Source organism: Lutra lutra, chromosome 13 (assembly GCF_902655055.1).
Source record: "Lutra lutra chromosome 13, mLutLut1.2, whole genome shotgun sequence".
In the NCBI taxonomy this organism is placed as follows: Eukaryota; Metazoa; Chordata; class Mammalia; order Carnivora; family Mustelidae; genus Lutra; species Lutra lutra.
Window position 1 is genome coordinate 3,638,252 of NC_062290.1, and position 5,181 is coordinate 3,643,432.

Sequence of the window (5,181 nt, forward strand, 5' to 3'; positions counted from 1 at the left end):
AGTCAGGGTCCGGGCCCCACACGGTGAGCTGCTCCAGGAGACAGTCGGGACCCAAGCCAAGGACGGAAAAGTTTGAATCTAAACAGGGCGAGAACGCAGGACTTCATGACATTCTGTGGCGGGGGAGGGGCGAGGGCCCCTGCCCTGGCTGGGGTGGGGAGACATTCCATGAGTCGGGGCTCTGGCAGGTGGGCCAGAACCCCAGGTTCCTTTCGAACGATGCAGGGGCAGCACAGTTGGGGCGCGCGCCTTTCCAGGCAGTTCAGACACTGTTTTCCAGATTCACCGCACCAAGGTGTGACCCGGTGCTCCTTGGCTCGATTTTGTGTCCAGAGACCTCGGCTCGTGTCCCTCCACCCGCTCTGCTTCCTACCTGGCTCTTGACTCCTTCAACAGGGGCTGCGCAGGGGCGCCTCTTCCTCCCACCTCCTACTCCTGGCAACCCGGCCCCTTTCTCCCAGGAACCCAGGGTTACCTGTGTCTTTTAGATCTTCAGAGAGATGCATTGTGCCTCAAAAAGTCAATGTACGCCCTTCGTTTCTTGAAGAATGAAAGCCTATTTCTCTCCGGTTGAAGGTTGAGAGAGGTCCCAAAATGTGTGTGGATATGCACAGTGATTCTTCTTGTCCTGGTAATGTGGCTCCTCTCCTCCTTTCTGGGGGCTAGATTCCCAGAAGAAGTGCTACAGTCCTCTAAAATTCGGAGGGCCCCATCGAATGGGGTGGCCAATTTTAGCAAATAACAATAATGGACACTCAATTAAATTAGGATCGCAGATAAACATGGAATCAGCGTTCACAAGAGTTGTGTCCCATGCAATATTGAGATACACTTTTCATGCAGATCTTTCCCCCCTTTATCTAATTTTGCATTGAGGTGGGATTCTCTATTTTATCTGGCATCTCTACCAAAAATGTGTAACGTACCCAGTTATTATTAGTCCCTTACCTGTGAGAAAAAGATCTTGGATATGAACACTCCAGAGTGCTATCTCGGCTTCACTGCAAAGCTCATTTGTGTACACACACACACACACACACACACACACACACAGTATCTGCGGGCTCTTTGAATGATTTGGAATTTGGAAGAGCCATCATATATCACTGAGTGTCTAGGCTTAGTGGGGGTGAGGACAGAAAGAAGGCATAGATCTTCCCCTTTCTTACTTCGAAGGGGCATAGAAAGACCCGATAGCCCTGGTTTTTTGAGCCGTTACAATCCCTGCTCATGAAATGGATGTGCCCCTTGAGACAAAGCCTCCTGGGGTATCCACTCCTATCCATTTCCCACTCACACAACCAGCTTCCTCTAAGGGCTGGCCGGCCACTCTGAGCCTGGAAGCCCTGCTCTGGGCTTGCAAATGGTAGACCCTCGTTCTTTGGAATCCAGGCTCACACTGAATGGGGTCCCATGTACGTGGGAATCATGGTAGCACCCCTTCAAAATCTCACGGACTCTTATCTTCATGGTTCACGTCAATGTCAGTTTATTGGGAACACAGTGATGCGAAGGAGCATTGATTGGTGTTTTCCTTGTGAGAAGAGAGGACTGTCAGGAAATGGGCCAAGGGTGATGAGGGCTGAGAACTTCAGAGGCTGAAGCCAGATGTCTCGGGAGACAAGCCTCATTCCCACCGCCATGACGGCAGAGTTCCTACGACAGCAGGGTGTTGGGGAAGGAAAGGGAGCGTGAGAAGGATGGCTCCGCTCTGAACTGGCACTGAACAAGAACTCCTTTTGGTTAAGGCGCTGAAACCCTTCTTGCCTCCCTCCACCCTCCTCAAAGGAAAGCCGACTCCAAAGACCACTGTTGGGTGAAAAGGAACCTGGGGCCATTTTGAAGGGGAAGGGCCATGGACTGTGAGCCCAGGGCCTGGGCTGCTTCTCCCCCTCACCCCGTGTTACAGTTGTGGAACAAGTCACTTCTCAATTCCTGCCCCATTTCCTCATGATTTTAAGTGTTCTCCCAACACACCCCGTGACTAGGTCTAGGCAATATTGATATGGAATACTTCGAGCGTCCCACCAGCCACCTGAAGGAAGGGAGCTGCATGGTGTGGCCCTATGGGACACTTCCCAGGCCTTTCACCCTATGCAGCCCTCACGTGGCCCTCCACACACACCCCTGCCTGTTCTCTCCCGCAGCTGCTCCACGCACGCTTCCTTGATCTTAGCTGGGGACATGAGCTGAGAGCAATTCAGGCAAATCTCAGGGAACTTAATTTCAAAGATCCGTGTTGGGGACTGGAAAAAGAAACAACTTGGAGACATTTCTCAGGCCTTGAGCTCTTATCTTGGGAAGCCTGAAATGATTTCCAGCCGACTTCCCGTTAGAGAGATGCCGACGGAAACTGCTGCACCTGGCGAAAGCACCTCCTTCCTGCTTCCTGCCCTTGTCCTGTCATTCCGTCAAGTTGCCACAAGATTCTCACTCATGGCTCAGATGTAGGATCTGAGGGAGCCTTCCCGGGGCCACTGATACAAAAGTGGCACTGTGGGAAAAGGATCTCGGCTCAATTCTGCAACCACTTCTGTACTGCTTCAAAATCCTACAGCCCAGAAGCAGATGGAATCAAATTCGCCCAAATGCAATTTGGGAAGACCGGTGGTGGAAGGCACCACCAGAAATCCTTCCCGTGCTGGTCTCTGAGCATGCCTGTAGTGACTGCTCAGAGAGAGCCATCTCTGGACAGGGCTCACAGGTCTGCGAAGGGCCATGACCTCCACCCAGTCAGAGGACACTGGCAGAAGGCGAGACAGCAGGCTTGTGTGCTGTGGAGTCTTCTTCCCGTGCACTTGGAGGTGGGCCGTGCGACGCTCGCGAGGTCCGCGGTGCCCGGAAACAGCCCTCCTCTGGCAACGGACTGGAAAGAGATGGCATGATTGAAGCTTCTTCCAAAAATGTCACACAAAGTCAGGGCAATCCGTTGCATCCTTTTTTCACGCGCACTGAAGTTCTTCGATATTCCAGAAGAGGAGGGAGGGCAGAGCAAAACTGCGGCCACGCCGCCTGCTAGGTCACCTGAAACAGGCGCGTGCCGACCCAAGGCGGAAGACGAGCCTTGCGAGGAAAGCTGTGTGGACGACGCTCACAGTCACTGAGCAGCTCCGCCAAGAAACCTGTTGTGTACAGGCTGTGCCCCGGGGAAAGTCTGGGAATGGAGTCAGGGCAGATCGCGTCTCGAGTGTTCCCCGGGTCTGGATTCTCCGCCAGAACTGTGCTTCCATGGAACCTTGCGGGGCTCAGGGGTTCAGCCGGGCGCGGCGCAGAGGGCGCAGAAAGGCGGGAAAGAGCAGCCGACGCGCAGTCGGGACGGAGGTGGCCGCCCGCCCGCCCGCCCGCGGGGCCCTCGGGCTTCTTCGGAGGCACCTGTCCCAGGTCGTTCGCAAGGTCGCGTCTGAGGCCAGGGAGTGCACGCCTGCGATGGTAGGGCCCTGAGCGCTCACTTCCCACGCGCTGGCTAGAAGGCAGGAGGACCGCAAAGAGTGCGGGAGGGTAGTCATCCCCGTGCAGCCCCCGGGTCTTGGACCCATCGCTTCAAGCCTCTCCTGCAGGCCTCTCAGGGCCCGTTTGGACTTGCCCCGCGCGCGCCCGCGCCCGCGCCCGCGCCCGCGCACACCTCCCCAGGGGCGGGGCTGAAAGTCTCCCGGACCCTCCCCTGCAACAGCTCCCGGCGTCCGTTGAGGCTGCCCGCCGGAGAAAGCGCGCCTGCGCGGGCTCGGGGGCGGGGGTCCCTAACTGTCCTCTGGCTGAGGGCGGGGCCGTGCGTGGCCGCCTCGTGCTTGCGTGAGGTAGGCTTGAAGATGAGGGCGCGCGCTCCCCGGCGTGCAGGGGTGGCGGCCCGCGGTCTGTGGCGTTCTTGCTTCGCGTTGTGTGCGCCCTTGAGGTGTGGCCCGCGGGGACTGGAGGCATGGCCGTCGCTTTCTGCGGCTTTGGCTTTACGCTGAGGTGCGTCGCGCGGTCCCTCGGGCGGGTTGTTTGCACCCTGACCTTGTAGGGGTGAGGTCGGTTCCTGGGATTTGGTGGCCGGTACTTTGGGGCCGCGGGTCTGCGGTCAGTGCTCGGGTCCCTGGGGTCTGGGGTGTAGGTTATGGAGGGTCTGAGGGTTTGGGGTCCGCGCTCGAGGGTCTAGAATTCAGAGGGTCTGAGGGATTGGGGTCCGCGCGCCGGAGTCTGGGGTGTGTGCTTGGGTCCCCGGGGTCTGGGGTTCGGGGTCTGCGCTTGTGGGTCTCAGGTACCAGGGGCCCGAGGGTCTGGTGTCCTGGGCGGCCTGTGGGTTCCCCTTCAGCTGCCCGCTGTAGTGGTCCTTGGGGCCTGGTGCGGTGGGCGGGAGGCCCTGGGGGCGGGTCCGCGGGGAGGAGCCGTAGTGGTTGCAGGTGTGATGGTGCGGGGCCACGAGGGGAGTGGAGCGCAGGTGGGGCTTGGAGGGTCTGGTTAGGTCCGAGTCGGTAGGTATATTCTGATGTGTGGTATTTGTGGAAAGGGGGCGGTGAAGCTTGTGTGTGTGAGAGTGAGCTGAGTGTGGTTAGGAGGGTGTTAGGAGGTCAGGGTCCATACAGAGTCCCGGAGTTGGTGGTTAGGGGTTTGTAATTCGGTGTTGAGTGGAATATGATACGTGTGGCTTCCCCCATGACTTGGGGAACCGTGTGAGTAAGAGCAGATTTGAAAGCATTATGTGCATGTGGGTAGGGGCATGCTTGGGAAAGTGCGCATTCGTTTAGGTAGACCGCGCTTGGTTTTTATGTACGGGCATTGCAGGAGGACCATTGGTGTATCAGAGCATGTTGGATGGTTCTGTGTATCTTTTTCTGATCGGCAGCAGTCCTGTTTGTCTCGGTGTGTTGAGGGTAAGTCTGTGAATTGTTTTATGGCACTGGTGGGTGTTTTATATGTGTGATACGGGTTTTGTAGGGCTGTTGTGCAAGACGGAAGAGTTGATTCTGTATGAGAATTTGGGACTGTGAGGTTATGTATGTAGAGGTGGTGTGGCATATGTGTATGTGAAACGGTGTGGGTGATAAACGTGCATAGTTGTAGCATACTGGGTTATTTTAGGTATATTTCGGGCTTGTGGAGAGAGGTGTGTGTATTGAGTTTGTGTGTGTATTCAGGGACCATGGTTATTTGGAGGAATATTTGCTGGGGCCGTGTGTTTGTATTGTTCAGTAGGGGCCGTTA